Source organism: Hesperophylax consimilis, chromosome 4, assembly GCF_061612785.1.
Source record: "Hesperophylax consimilis isolate HC1 chromosome 4, BYU_Hcon_1.0, whole genome shotgun sequence".
NCBI lineage: Eukaryota > Metazoa > Arthropoda > Insecta > Trichoptera > Limnephilidae > Hesperophylax > Hesperophylax consimilis.
Genome location: NC_142839.1, coordinates 9,983,008 through 10,000,000, shown reverse-complemented (window position 1 = coordinate 10,000,000; position 16,993 = coordinate 9,983,008). Strand labels below are relative to the sequence as shown.

Here is a 16,993-nt window from a genome sequence, read left to right as displayed (position 1 = left end):
CAATACTAGAACAAGACATGCACACTAAGGTGGAGCGGTCTAGTATGGAGAATTATTTTTTTCGTAATATAGAATTCGGCATACGCGGAATTGGTGCTCCGTTATGTACTTTTCTTAAATAAAAAATATAAAAAATATTTATTTATAATTACGACATCGCCACCACTTTGAATTTTTGATAAAAACACTAAAAACACCAATAATGTTCTCCCGATTCTTAGAAATGCTTATAATTATGTAAAAAAAAATGAGTGTTTATTTATAACCTATGATATAATTACATTATTATTTTATAGTATAATTATAAAGAAGGATTGTAGGAACAGTTAAACTATTCCCACACAGCAACGAATCCTTCTACCCCAAACGCGTATCAAACAGAGTGAAGTCTATCGCGTATCATCTTGGCGAAGTTTCCGATCCGCTAGAAATCATCTAGTAGATCGGGGTACTGACGCTATTCCTTCTTGTAGTTTAAACTTTAGACTCTCAAAAAATGTGCTTCGTCTTCAATTCCTTAAGAAATAATGCAATGTGAAACACAACCAAATAATTCTCACCATGAGGCGAAAGACTTCCCTGTTGTGGCCAGAACATTAGACAGATATTGTATTTCAGATCGAGCAGGAGCTGCAATTGTTTCCGCTGTATTACAAGATGTTGGCATAATTTCACAGAACGATACATCTCGCGTTGTGGATAGGAGTAAAATTCGTCGAGCTCGAATAAAGAAAAGAACTGCCCTTACTAGTAAGCCGTTAATAATCGATACCAATCAATTTGGTTTATACTTCGACGGACGGAAGGACAAAACTTTAAGCATGGAGGACAACCGGCCAAAAATAATAACTAAAGAACATGTTAGTTTATAAAATAACCAGGTAGCGAGTACATGGGACACATTTCATTAAAAACCGGAAAATCTGAAGCAATAAGTAATGGAATTATTTCATTACTGTCTTCGAAAGATATTGCTTTGGAAAAAAATGTTGCAATTGGATGCGACGGAACTGCAGTTAATACGGGGTACAAATGAGGTGTTATTCGGCGCCTTGAATCACATCTCAAATGGCCTTTTCAGTGGATTGTCTGTCAATTACATGCAAACGAACTCATTTTGCGACATCTCTTTGAGAACATCGACGGAACCATGACTGGACCGCAAAGTTTCACTGGAATTATTGGTAAATCTTTAAATAAGTGTGAACAACTTCATGTCGTGAAATTTAAAATCTTTCAATGTTCATTACCAAGTATGACAAATACACAGGATTTAAGTACAGATCAGCTGTATCTACTGAAAATGTGTAAAACTATTGACTCCGGATTCTGCAATGAAAATTTATCAAAAACAAATCCCGTTAAAATTGTACAATCCAGGTGGCTCACTACAGCGAATCGGATTCGTCGGCTTTACATTTCTACCCTAAAACCATTAAAAAAATATGGTAACTTTAACGACATTTGTATTAACAGTTTACGCACCTATATGGTTCAATATTAAGACCAAACCATTATGTATTTCCGGTGCAAGGCATTTACACGAAACAATAGTGCTTTCACGGTATTTTCCCAGTGATTTAAAAAATATTATTGATCCAGTAATCCAGCGTAATGGCTTTTTTGGGCATCACAAAAATATATTGTTAGCCATGTTAAACGACAACCGAAAATACGTAAGAGAGCTGGCGTTGAGAAGAATATTGAAAGCTCTGCAAATGAAAATTCAATCAGACTTTATTCGTACCTTCAAAGTGCCTGTTTTTGATTTTTCAGCAGATGATTGATTATATTGATGTTATAAAGTGGGAAAATATAACCAAGCCACCACTAACCAAATTTGTAAGTGACGAGACAATTTTACAAGCCATTACCGATCACACGATAATTGAGGATGTCATACTACCAATGATAAAGAATTTTCCTTGCCACACTCAAGCTACAGAGAGATGTGTGGAAATTGTAACAGAAGCCTCAGCCGTTGTTTGTGGACCCTTGAGGCGAGATGGATTAATAAAAACAAGGTTAGAGTCACGACACCTTATGCCTATGTTTAACACCAAAATGCAGTACCGTTCATAGTAACTTTTGTAATTTTCAAGTTTTTCAATGCGGTAAATAATATATGCACATTTTTTATTTCCACTATTTGTTCCATTCTAACAATCTAAGAATGTATTATCTGTAAAATAAATGGTAAAATACAAATTTTATGTGTGTTTTATTTCGCGTATATGAGCTATAAATACTTGGGTAAAATCGTGAAAATGATAAAATATAAAGCTTTGGCGATGTCCAGGTATTGTGAATATATTTTTCTTATTATTTTTTTTGTAATTGTTATTATATGGAGCATCTTTCCCAACTATGCCGATTTCGAAATTCTCAAAAAAAAAAATTCACTCCACCTTAATGCACACCAACTACTAATACCAAAAACCAACACATCCTTTGGACAAAAACACTACAGATTCCAGGCTATAAAACTATACAATTCACTTCCAACATAATATAAAACATCTAATCTTACAGAATACAAAAAACACATATGGAACTGGCTACAATCCTTTTGTTATAACTATGGGAAAATCGATTTTAATTTTGTATTGTTTCTCTGTGTAACTAACTCCACTGTATTGTTTTAGTATTATATAACTTTACAATTGAAAAAGTCCTCCACAACACAGGTGAACTCCTAGCGTGGAGGACAATATACTATACCTTTGTAATACAAATATATATAAGAATAAAAAATTAAAAAATTAAAAAAACTAAAATACGCACCGTACAACTGTCAATCGAAAAAATCTTGCAAAAAATATTATTCATGGTGCAAAGAATGAATTTGATTGAAAAATGCTCATTTAAATAAAATAATATTTTTAACTCTTGGTGTGCCATCTCAGAATTATCGATATCCGTCAGCTGATTCTATTTTCTTAATTACTTATTTGTTGTTTGCAAAATTATATTTTTATAAATTGCACCACCTCGCCAGATAATGTGTTTATAAATTGATAATATACAATCTACTATAAGTTTCCCCAAAATACCTCGGAGAATGTTTGATAGTGCCGAATGAAATTTGGATTTTTTATGTGTAACGCAAAAGCTGAAGCGGCTCTCGGAGTCCAGATGTGGAAATTCATAAGAAAATGTATGTGTGACTAATCTTTGTCTGATTTGGTATAATATTTTATGGTACCCATGAAAAGTTAGGGCATATTATAACTCCAATTTTGAGATAGATGTTCAAAATAATTTTCTGCCATTATAGATAATTAGTTAGGTAGGTACCTAAATATCAATGATATTTAGGTACCTACCTACTTATCTGTTGTCTGAATTTTTCTTTATACAAGCAATTTCAATTTTCAAGATGACACTAAAATTTACAGCAAGTTTGAATTTACTGAACGTTCATAATTTCACGAAGGAATAACGTATATCACAAACAACAAAACCAGTGTGTTTTATGAACTACAGAGTTTTCCAATAAGAGGTGTTATTTTGAATAGCCCGCTATTTCGGTAGATATTACATTTGAAGCAGTCATTTTTTGACATTTGACTAGTAGAAACTACGCCATTGATAAAAACTCCGTTTAATACACGCTTCAACAACGCATTAAAATTCACTTGGTGAATCAAATGCAAATCATCTTGAGTGATGAGGCCCATTTCCACCTCGGTGGCTTCGTCAACAAGCAAAATTGTCGCATCTGGGGCTCGGAAAACCCAAGACTTATTGTTTAAAAGCCTCTTTATTCTCAACGTGTGACTGTTTGGTGCGGTTTATGGTCCGGTGGAGTCATTGGACCTTACTTTTTATAAAATGAGGCTTGAGCAACAGTTACGGTGAATGGATTGCGCTATCGAGAGATGGTTAATGATTTTTTTATGGCCGGAATTGGATGTTATTGATTTAAACAACGTTTACTTTCAACAAGATGGTGCTACGTGCCACACAAGCAACGAAACCATTGATCTTTTACGATTTAATATCAAAATAACACCTCTTATTGGAAAACCCTGTATTTTGTCGTATTATAATTTTGGAGGTTACTGACCCATTGACCTAATGATACAGCCGCCCACTGTCAGAAGAAAACGATTTTAAAAGTATTGTTGAATTTTTTCCTCAAGGAGTAAACGTAAAAAAAATTTCATATTCTTTCCTGTTTGGACATCAACCAGATATTTTATTTAAGCGTTTCTCCTTGCAATTACATATTTTTACCGACAGGAAACAACTTTATTAAATATAATACATTTTCGTAAAAAAATAGGAAGTATCCTCATAATAAAGTCATGAAAATAATTATGTGTAATTTTATATAAAATCTAAAAAAAATTGTTTTGTGAACACCCGGCACTGCATAACCTAATGTAGCAGGACCTTGAGACAATAGGCAGCGGTCACAAACACACCCATAGTAGACATGATACATGCACCCATACACACAAATGGCTCTATACTGTAGTGTTGCAGTATATATATCACAGCCAGATTGTATCGAATTCAGGTGCGAGGGATGAGTTTAGATGCGTTGGATAGGTCGTGTTGTATACTGCGTGGTACAGTTAACTGCTGCAACCGGACGTGCCGATCCTCCGACTGCAATGGACCATTTCGTAAACAAGCAATTAGAGGAAATCTTCCATCTGTCGGATTGCCCGTAAAGATCCATAAAACGGATTGTCCTAATTATTTTAATCACAGAATATCGTAACGAAAATGTAATTGTTAAAAATTGAATACTATATTACCCAATTATGTGATCAAGTTCTGGTAAAGGTACCGAAAAGATTTGCCCCGTGTGGAGCAATGGAATGATACTATTAGCACGGAAATAAGTTGTTTTTTTAAATTGCACTTTTTGAACTCCACATAGGAGAAGAAAATGTCATCTCTCAGGGCTATGTTACCTTTGGGGATGCTGTGTGAAGGGTCTTTTTTAGTAAAAGAAGAAGAGGAAGTTCACTGAAGGAAAAAAGGTTTCATGGTTGGGTATGCATCTGGGGGTCAATCGGTCCAGGATTTTTGTCCTGGACACAGCGGTGCAAAACGAATGGGTCGAGAGAGTTCTGTTAAAGGGGTGGAATGATCTCCCTCACCAGTCTCTCCCGATCCGGCCCGCCACGCAGTAAGTTGGCAAACACATCCGCAACCAAGACCTAAAAAAACACCTCACCCAATGGATTCGGACACCTCTGCTAAGTCACCAAATGTAGCGAACCACTTGGGACGACCTACGACAGATGTTGTTTATCAAATAAATGGTTCCCATACTACGTATCCACGTCCCAAATATATGACAATAAGGTACCTATACAGACATTTCAGACCTATTCAAAACCTTTCCGTTCTGCATCAAAAAATAAACAACATTACTTATTTATCAATATATGTGATATTTTTCAACAATGTTCATATATTTAAAAGTCCCACTGGCTTTCAATGAATAAAAAATAAAAATATTTCCAAATACCCAACAACGCACTACAATAATTATACTACATAACGCTATATATTTGGGCTCCCTCGTTATTGCACGGCATCGCCACCCTTAAATATTGCGCCAGGTTTAGTTGGTTGCTAAAAAATCGTTTAAGACATAACAATTAAGTTAATTTATATAGCGCAGTTTTAAGAAGATGCACCTTTCATATGTTTATAGCTGGGAAAAAAATAGTCACCGGAGACTAAAAATATAATATTCATTTTTAACTACAAATAATCTCAGGAATCACTGGTTAAAGTAATTCAGGTACACGGAAAAAAATAGTATCGTTAAAATATCAAGAATCCCTTAATGTTAAAAACGGGATTGCAGGCCGTTTCCAGATAAACGTTTGGTAAAATCCTAATATATCGGAACACGTGTTCTTGCAACTGCAATTGCTGTGATAATATATAATAATGAAATGCGAAAATAATAGGATTTTTATAAAAACTATATTAACAAATATTTTTTATAATATATTCGTATTTTATAAGAAGTTTATTAGGAAACCTATCAATTTATTCGTTCCTGCCTGAAATCTTGTTTTTAACCGGATTTCTAATTATTTTAAGAGATTCTTAATAAATTAGCAATATTCATCTATCTCCGTGTACTATGGAGATAAATTAAGTTCAAAGGATTCTTGTTTCTTCTCTTTTACTTTCGTTGAGAAAATATTTTCGTAAATGTTGAAATTTTGAATTTCTGCTAGAGCTATAAGGCATCGTCAAACTTCTGACCTGTGGCAGAATAGGTATTCAATAAAAACTGCTTATTCCTTGGTTCACATACATTATTGTCAGTACTTACAATTTCCACAGTTAGGTACCTAATGATTTATGATACAAATATTCGCACCTTTATGCATTGCTTTACTTTAAAACGCCGACCTTGCAAATCCCACGTTCATGTAGTGTTTCCATCATTGTTCTTGTCACGTTTTGGCAGAGAGAAAGAAAATTGTGCTAAATTCACAATAAATAAAAATACTTGTGTTCAGTATTATCCTATTTTGTCCGTAAATAGAAATCTTTTCAAATTGTAATTTAATTTAACATCAGCGGGCGTTATTCACGTTTGTCATTTTATTTATTACACCTACAACATTATTTCAGGTACCAAAATTGTTTGTGTCCTTTGTCTGAAGTATCGTGACTATAAATTTACAGTATAGTTTACAAAGTCGTTGTCAAAATAATAAACAGGTTTTCTGCCATAGAAATTGACAAAAACAATTACATATAGTATTTTATGTAGGTATTCTTATATAACAAAATAAGAAATAATTAAAAACTTCAAAGTCAAGGAGGTCTGGACACTGAAAAAAACAGCTCACACTGCTTGAAAAACAATTTGAAGTCATATAATATTTTTAAACAATTTTTATATGATTTCATAGTGATGCATTTTGGAGTTATGCCGTGTTGCATTATACCCCAAAATACACATATGCCCTGATGATGGACACTGTAATGCTGTCCAAAACATTGGCTAAACAAGGAGGTAGCGTAATACTACATAATACCTCAAAAATAAATTATGAACGTGAAAATTGCAAATCATTTTCAAATTATTTGGTTCTTAAATAATTGCTATATTAAATAATCATTTGTTGGTATATTTATTTTTAAATAGTGGCGTAAAGAAAGTTAGTGTTCATTTAATTTAATACAAATTAATTAATTAAATACAAAATAAAGTTTTTATTCAAGCTGTCCAAAAAATGACAATATGTACCTGCGCTAGGACGGGTTGTTTCAAAGAATTTGAACAATTCATCAAATTTCACAGTTGATTTTCAAGTTGTGTGAAGGTTCTATTCAAGTTCTGTTATTATATCATTAATAGCCAGTTGTTTAAGAAAACTGAAATAATAACAGAACTTAGAACCTTCGCAAAACTTGAAATACAACATAAAAATTTGATGAATTGTTCAAATTCTTTGAAACAACCCATCGTGTTTGTTCCAAAATATTCAATTTGATTACTAAGCAAAATAATTATTACTCGTGTGAAGCCGAATAGTAATTACTAATAATTAGTAGTGTCTATCAAGTAATGAATTGTATATTTTTTAATTACAATAATTATGTAATTAATTTCAATGATGAAAAAAATAATTTTAATAGTAAAATTAAGTATGAAAAATAAGTCTAATGTTTGTAAAATTCAAAATGTACATAAAATGCTTTGAAATTGATTTAGACGAGAATGGATCAATAGGTATTTTGTATGTGGATAGCTTCAATTTATTACAATAATGCCGTGCATTAGGAATAACGGTTCTTGTCGCCATAGAGAACAATAATAAATCGGGAGAAACTCGTTTGTTATTCCCATTGGTGGCTATTCACAATTATAATATATAGTTCTGTAATTTTAATGGTCATCTGAAATCTACCGAGTGAGTGATTTAAAAATAATGTGAAACCGATGGCCAGTCCGATTGCAGAATACTGTAGCGCGAGCAACCTAGTAAAAGTGTTATATGCATTCTTATTGGGAGGGTGTTCGAATAGAAACCTTTTTGATAGGTGCCAGGTCAATATACTAAATAATCAACTATGCTTTTGCACAGACACTAGATGACTGGAAGGCTGGTTTTTTAACTTAAGCCCAATATGAATCAAATATTTCAATTCACGATACCAATCCATTAATCTAAGAATAAATATTTAAAACAAAAACTTTCAACGTTTCAATGTTTTTTTTTAATTATATTTTTACTTTAAAAAAACATATCTGAATACTCCACTGCCAAACATAAATATTTAACAGGACAATAAGCCAAAATATACTGGTTATTTTCACTTTGAATACATCTTTTGGACAGAGAATAATAACATGGCATTTATATAGCACAGTTTAGTGTCATTTCACTAAACTGTTCAAGTGCAGAAATTATTAAACATCATAGGGTATCAGGGGGTTATTACTTCAGTTTTGTGAAGCAACTAGACTTTACTGATATATTAACAGAACTTGAATACTACTTTCACAAAACTGGAAAAATAACGATGATTTTTGATGGATTATTATAATTTCAAAGTTACTTTTCAAGTTCGGCGAAGCTTCTATTCAAGTTCTGTTATTATTTTCATTTTGTGAAACGACTGGCTAATAATGATATAAAAACAGAACTTTAATAGAACCTTCATAAATTGTTTCACAGAATTGTTCAAATTCTGTAAAACAACCCACCCTTAGTCGTTTTTTGGACCGCTTGAATATGAAACCAAGTTAATTTTTTTACACATGCATTCAATAATATTAATATTCAATTTATGAAATCATTTTTATTTATGAAGAAGTCCTGCTATGAATGCACAATATTTTAAATAAATAAGGAAAAACTCTCAAAGAAAAATGTTTTTTTTGGTTTAGGCGAGAGCTAGGTTTTATTAAACTAATGTTGGGTAACTATTTAAAACTGCAATTAATATTTTAATAGTATTTATAATATTTTTAATACCAAAATTTATATGTTTGTTAATGTTCTCAGCCATGAATTCTACCATGAGCCTCATCCAATGAACGGTGATAAAAAAAATAGGTTTTGTCTTAAAAATGTAAATAATATTTCCAAATGATGGAAAAACCAGCCCGCGTCGTGTCTATGACCTATGCAAACCAGATCTACACAGTGTGGGCGCTTTCAGTTTATCGAACCGTTCTTTATGAGTGAATCTATTAAAAAAATGCACACGACAAAAGTCTTGTCAGAGACTGCACCGAAACCAGCAAATCACAAATAAACTTGCCAAAAAACGTTTTATACGTATACCATAATCCCAATAGTTTCTCATTCTGTTCGTATCTATATACATATACATACTACGCATTTACATATAAAATAATGATTTGGCGGTATATTTAAAAAAAAAAAAGTTTTTTTTTTCATTAATGACCTTCCTTTCCATTGGAAAAATTAGGTAGGTTAATTGATTTACAGTGTGAGACGCGTCAAAATTAGTACCTATTTTTAATTATTTAACTTTCAACAAGAAATTTAACAGAAATATTTCCTTTTTCCTATTTATTTTCAAACAATTATTTGGTTGTTCAGTTTTTTTTTCAGGGCCTTTGTCATCTTTGGGAATGCTGTGGGGAGGGTCTTTTTGAGGAGAGAAAGGAGTGAGGAAACATAGACGCCTTTAAATCGTTCCACAACTGAGCCGTTGAACAAATATTAACCAATAATTACCGAATAATTGGGCGTGCGTTTGGCGTGTGTCCTCTACTATGCCGAATGGATTAATGACGCTAGTTCCTCAGAGCATCTTTCATTAAAATACTGGTAGAATACAGACAGCTCTTGCCGCTTTTGCTTTAAATATTGCAATCCTTTTGTTAAGATGAAAAACGCATTACGCTCCCCAAAAATGAACAAATTGAGGGTACCTTGTAACATGGTACCATTGACGATAGGCAATGGAACTTTAGTTTGTTTTTCACTTAAAAAATGGTATCAAAGTTTGTGTCAGCGATCACTAATAATTTATAATGTACATGAAATCAAAAACCTACAGTTAATAATTGCATTTCTTAATCTGCAACATTATCTGATAAACTAAAATAATAAAGCGAGACATTTAAAACAAGTGTATAAAACATTATCCAATAACATGGTACTGTAACACGAAGACGGTTATAGTACCTGCTTTGATTAATACATCTGATCTAACGTGAGAACAGGTACGAATTTACCGAGAAAAACATTAATTGCTGCATGCGACGCATTTCCTTGCTTATCAACTTACCCAATTCAGATAATTTCTTGGAATAAAGTGTAACACCTACAACATTTCTAATTTCTCAAGGATGTGGGATTATTTGTCGTTTATTGAGGTCATAGCTGCAATTTTATCTAGATTTATCAATATTATCATAATTAATAACAAGTAAAGATTTAAGTATGTAATTAAAACTCATTTTTAAATACTTCACTTTTGAAGGTGCATGCATAGAAAGTGTGTACGGTACAGAGTACCAGTCACACTCTGAATAATGTAAACATGTTTATTTTGTATTAGTCACGCAAAAATCTATCATTGAATTTAATTATATGACATATAGTCACTACAGTATTTTCTTTGAAGCTAGTCGAACGACGAAATCATCAACTAAGATCTCCTCAAGTAGTTTTTGAGAAAACTTAAACTTGTGCCTTCAGTTTATTACTGGTGGCTTGAAAATAATATTGTAAGCTAGTTACTTAGAAAAAATACTTATAACTAGTGACTTAAAACTATACATGTTTATATTGGCACACAGGGCACGGATAAAACTTACAAATATAAAATATTTCCAATTTATTAAATCTCTTCAAATTATTCGCATTCCGGTTGTAAACGGGACTGCAGGCCTTCAACGAATGAATTGTCAGTTTTCCTAATAAACCATCAGAAAACACTCGTAAAAATTCCGATATTTTCGAATTTTGTCATTGTTATCATTATTATTATCAGGACAAACGCAGTTGTATGAACACGTGTTCCGATATATTATAAATGTACAAAAAGTTTATTAGGTATCGGCATGCTATTCTGTTTTTAACACGATTTAATAAATCACAAATACTCGTTTTTCTCCGTGTGGGAAACCACAATATTATACTAATCAGAATCGAATAATGCTTTACGAATTTAATTTTATTTTATTATTTTTATTTCTTGCTAGAGCAGTCCCGATGAGTTACAAAACTCATTGTAGGACGCGAAGAACTTACAATATATAGGTGAGAGTTAATAGGTTCAATTTTACATTGGTATTTTGATATCAAAAGTATATGCTTCACATACGAAACAGTACAAAGATAGAAAAATATGATAATTATAAGTGTCACATACAAAACAGTACACAAATATAAAAAGGGAGGTTTAGTAGCAAAAACAAAAAAGGAAACAGACAGGGATATACACATAAGCATAGAGCCAAGGTAGGAATTTAGAAGAAGGTACTTACCCACTAATACATTGGTAAAAATAGATTATGCTCGATTACAAATACAGGGGATAGAAAAGGAGAAAAAAAGAAACAGAACAAATTACAACACGACCAGAATTACATATTTTCGTTTATATATGTTTTTAATAAATATTCTTTATAAGATTTACTTTGAATTTTTGGATTATGCTGTCTGTTATTTTTTTTATATATTTCTGGAAGAGAGTTATAGAGTGTGTAGGCAATTGACTATAGCACTAAAGCTATGCAACAACTAAATAGTTAGGAATTTCACAACCTTCGTCTTCCTCGGCTCCACCCCCTCCAGACTTCATTTATTCTATAATATAGGATATAAATAGGGGATCCCATAGTCAATCTGGGTCCTCGCAATCAGGAGCATTTATAATCATTAAAAAAATACAATAATTACACTACAAAAAAGTGAACTGATTAGCCTCAAAGGGTAAATTAATGGTCTATAAGGAAAAGGGGATGTACGTACATACTACGCAAGACATTTTTGTGTTCGACTAAACATTTTCAGCTTATTATGTTATGTGTGCCAAGGTTATATCATAATGAGCGTTTTATAATCACCTTGGAGTCCGTTCAAAGGGTATGTGTTGGATTCAAGAGAGGCGCTTCTCGGCCGTCGAGCGCGTTGGGGGCGCGGAGCATCCTCCCCGGCGTCTCCCGCCCCCCGGGCCCACTAGCCGGCCGCATGAGCCCTCATTCTCCGGAGTATCCGGGGACCACGGGAGCGCCGAACATCAACACAACAAGTGGCAGGAACCGCTTACACCGGCCGATCGAAAAAACTATTCGAATCAAAAACTTTTTTTGAAAATGTAATCAATACACTATATTTCTTTTTCACTCACATATTTTTTTAAACATTTTAATTTATTACATTGATTTATTGACACTCGTTGAAGAACTTTTTTTACCTTTCAACATTTAAAAAAAACATACATAGGTAAATACTGAAAGTAATTGAAATTTTTGGTGTAATTTAATTCTAAGAAAACGTGACTCAATGAATCGAAAGAAAGTTTTATTATTTTTAACGAATTAAAAATAAATAAGATTGTTAAATTCCTAAAATAAAACACTTTTGTCTCAGGTTTCTAAAGTACTCAAATTACGAAAATGAAAAATTGTAAATTTATGAATAAATTATAGAAATTCAAATGAATTGTATGTTAAAGCCTCTGTGTTTAATTTCTTTATAACAAAATAGCTTGACGGACTCGTTTAGAAAGCGATTCTCCGATAAAGCGAGGTGTTTCGAAGCTCCCGCCATTAGTCAGCGATATGCGATAGATACTAGTGTATGCAATATTAGTACATCAGGATATACGATATTGTGATAAAGTAATTCGCCTCCCCGCCCACTTATTTCCTACACACCTGGGGCAGCTTATCGAGAAACCGTTTGATAGGAAACTACTGACAAGCAACTCTGAACCAAGCGCCTTATCTAAGTTCATCTGAATATCTAAATACTGAAATCGTTTTATCACAGATTCCAGCGGATTGTTATGATCTAGCCCGGGTTAATTCCTGAGACAAAATATGGCCGCATTGCGTATAATTGCGTGATTATAATATTAATTAAAAATCTTTGAAAAAAACACTCGTTCTTTGGTTTTTTATCACTGCAAAATCTTTATCTTTAACATGAAACACATATATTTTTGAGATATTTGAACAACTTTACGAAAAATTCTGAATTGTAAATATGTATGTCAAATGGTTTTCAGCAAGCGACATAAAAGTTCTTTGTGTTATTTTAGGGAAAATAACAATATTTTCTGAAATATAGGTAAAATATTAATTCACAGACCTTGTTCGATTAGTATTATTAATAGAAAATGCCATATAAATACACCAAACCACCATGAACGCAGTATTATATGCGGCTCACTTAGCCGCAAAGGAATCTATCGATTTGCCGAAACATTCTAGTAATTGATGACAATAATTAAGATAATATGTTGAAAAGCTCCGAGCAGAGCCGTAGACCGCACACATTAATATCATAAGTGAGTATTTCAGTATACGTTAAGTCCACATACGAGGTCTACAATTTTGACATTTGCGATAACCTCACAAAAAACTCCTTCCGCGAAAGCTCTAGAAGAGAGCTTTTCCCACGATCCTTCACGCAATGCACACTGTTTTGTTTGTTTTACGGTAGTATACTTAAGTACCGATATTATTGTAGCAATGGCGAATATATCCGGAAAAACTATATTTTCACCGCTATTTCTCGAATGTCAGTTTTGACATCTGACAAATTCGGGCCCGTTCGGGTTTTTCCGACCCACTTCGCTGCACGCAAACGTCACGAGAAGGCTATCGATCGGCGGATATGGCGTCGAACCGACGGCGTCGGTAAAGAAGGCAGCCTGCGTATTGTCATGTCCGTTAACTTCATATTTATATATAAGAGCTTACCTATTACGAAAATCATAACTTTATGGAAAAACATAATCTTTATTAATTAAATAGTTTTTAGTCTGTCTATTCGCGTTCTTCTAAACTACGGAACGGATTTTAAGATTTCGGATCATTAAGAGAATTTCTTTCGAATATATATATATATATATATATATATATATATATGTTGATATTATATGTTTATAGATAGTAGAGAAGTCGATGTTTTGTAATCAAGTCGTAAAATAATATTTAAAATAATGTTATAACGCTGGCTAAACCTAATGAGATACACCAATATAATGTACTACGGAATTATAATAGGCATAGAAAAAAATCCGTAATGGTATATTTCACAAGGATAACCCCCATCAACGCCGGATACGCGTCAGCTAGTTGGCTATAATTTAGGGAGCCTCTTGCAGTATACAACCTTACCCGTTTTCTTTACGATCTATTTTATCAACAGTCTTCAATTAACAAATTCAGTAGACAGAGCAAGAATTTGAAAAATACTACAATTTCCTATGTACCCTAATCTAAATTTTTCATGATTTTGGTATAAAACGAATATAATTTCGATAAAAAATTATTACAATGGAAAAGAATAATTAAAATTTTTAAGAAAGAATATGTGAGAAGATTTAATAAGTGTCAATAATTACACAAAAATGTTTATAATTGTTAATAATTATTAATAATTGTTATTAATTGTTAGTTATTGTAAATAATTGGGAGCTTTATAGTTATAACTGGAAATAGTGATGTTGTTTTGTAAAATTTTTGTGTTACCGAAAATACGGTAAAGTAGTGCATGAAACGACACGCTTAAATAAAAAAAACCTCACCTGTATGGAAAAAAACCCATTTTCTTTCTTTTTAGAATATCTTGAAATGCTTTTTATTCTTCTTTCGACGTGAAATAAACAGCGAACTCTAATATACATAAATGGCGAGATTGAATCTCAATCGAATATCGATAACTTATTAAAATGAAAACTAATTGGTTTTTTATTGAAAAATAATATTGTTTTCATAAGAAAGTCTTTATTTTGTCTATATATTTTTGGTGAAAATGCGTCCCTAAATTTAGCGTCAGTTCAAATACCAAGAATATATACAAATGCTTATGTATATTATGTACAGTTAAAAATTCTAATGAGAAAATATTCTTGGACTTCATTTCGACAGGTTAAAAGAAAAACTTTAATGATTAATTTTTATTATATTTTTTTTTAGTTTTTCTTTTGTTTACCAATGATATTACTATTCAATTTATCAAAAAAATATTTGTATGAAACACGTTTTGCCGTGTAATTATTATTACACGTTTAAGAATAAACTTTTTAATATAAAAATTGAACAGTAATGTTATTGAACGCATTAAAGAAAAAATATATTTCTTCTGTAAATTAAACTTGATAACGTAAATAAATAAATATTTTGGTAAAAAGAAGTCACTGTTTTTTTTAATAATTTTTTCCCAACCATCTGGAGCCAGTGAGACTATGGCACCCCCAATCGGGGTATGTTGTGAGGCTGAAGGTAATTGAGGGGAGAACGAGGTGGGGAAGAGGTAGGTGGGGAAGTACCTGAATATTCAAATCTGGTCACCTAAAACGGCCAAAGCCATTTAAAGCAACTTTTCAATTCTGAATGGTTGTCTTACACCAGGGCGATACTGAGAATATCTTCCACTCTGGAACGTGACGCAAGTATATACACTATGTTAAATGAGTTATTTGTGAAATAACACCAATTAATCAAATAAAAATTACTTGCGGACGCCGGGAATTGAACCCGCGACCTCCACCTTGCTAGTCGAGAGCCTTACCTCTCGACCACCGAGGGTTTCAAACTGAGTATAATTTTTTACCCTGAAGATGCTTGTGCTAAGCGAAACCGGTCGATCATGACAAATTAAATAAATAAAATTTGGGGGTTATAAACAAGTAATTGTTTTATTTTCATAAATAAAAATACTCCTTCCTTTAAAAAGACCCACCACATACCATCCCCAAACATGACAAAAGCCCTGTGTGGAGATAATTAAAAAAAAGTCATCATTGCCAACAACCAAAATTGAGCAAATGATTTTTCAATTTTTCTATCTGCGCAAGACCTGATTATTATTCAATTCTATTAATTTCATCATTAATTTTACACATCCAACTCTATTAATTTAATCACCACATTTATATATAATTACTCAATTCTATAAATTGCATCATCACATTCCGAAAAACCAACAACTTTAGCCTAAACGAAACTTGTAATTACTTAACATTTTTATACGATTTATTAAAGAACGTGAATATTCACAAAATTCGTCAACTTTTTTGTTATAGGTATAAACATAGGCTAGGTACTACTTACTCTCAAAATTGTGAGTTTGATTTATATATTCGCACAGTTTGATTGGGGAACCCAATGGTGAATAAAGTAGTGTACAAAATAATACTGCCAGATGAATAATATTGTGAATTGATTCATTCATGCTATTATAGTACTATCTGCCAAAAACCGCATCACGCCATTATTCGTCTACATTTATCTATTCATACCTAGGTAATCTGCGTAGTCCGGAAATTTATAAATTCGCGTACTGAGCCATCGGTGGACCGTCACAATTATTACCAGAATGCAATTTCGCTTTCGTTATGCTTAATGAATTTAAATTTATAACTTGGCATTTTAAATGCAATTTTGTTAATCAAATCGACACTTTTTGATGATTTTATAAATTAAATTATGTGAAGAGACTATAAATAATGTATTGATATTTATTTTGTTGGAATGTTTACTTTACGAGTTAATATTTTCCCACAGTTTTTTTATAACAAGGAATTTCGTCACGAATACCTAGACGATCAAAAATCTCAAATTATCAGAGCTATCAACACGAGTAAGTTTTGATCAAAAAACTCATATTACCAGAGCTATCAACATGAGTAAGTTCTCAACAAAAATCTAATAATGCCAGAGCTATCAACGTGAGTAAGTTCTGAACAAAAATCTAATAATACCAGAGCTATCAACATGAGTAAGTTCTGAACAAAAATCTAATAATACCAGAGCTATCAACACGAGTAAGTT

The 16,993-nt window shown here is 32.3% G+C and overlaps 1 protein-coding gene across 7 annotated transcripts in view; it reads right to left on the bottom strand.

The window, feature by feature from the left end:
- Ca-beta (Calcium channel protein beta subunit) overlaps positions 1–13,777 on the bottom strand; it is a 325,904-nt gene extending 312,127 nt beyond the window's left edge. For all 7 annotated transcript variants that reach the window (XR_016305776.1, XM_089651327.1, XM_089651326.1 and 4 more), the window contains exons 1-2: positions 13,669–13,777; positions 12,053–12,402 (exon numbers count right to left, since the gene is read on the bottom strand). The gene's annotated coding sequence lies outside the window, so the exon portion shown is untranslated. The remainder of the gene's footprint in view (positions 1–12,052; positions 12,403–13,668) is intronic.
- Positions 13,778–16,993: the final 3,216 nt, after the last annotated feature.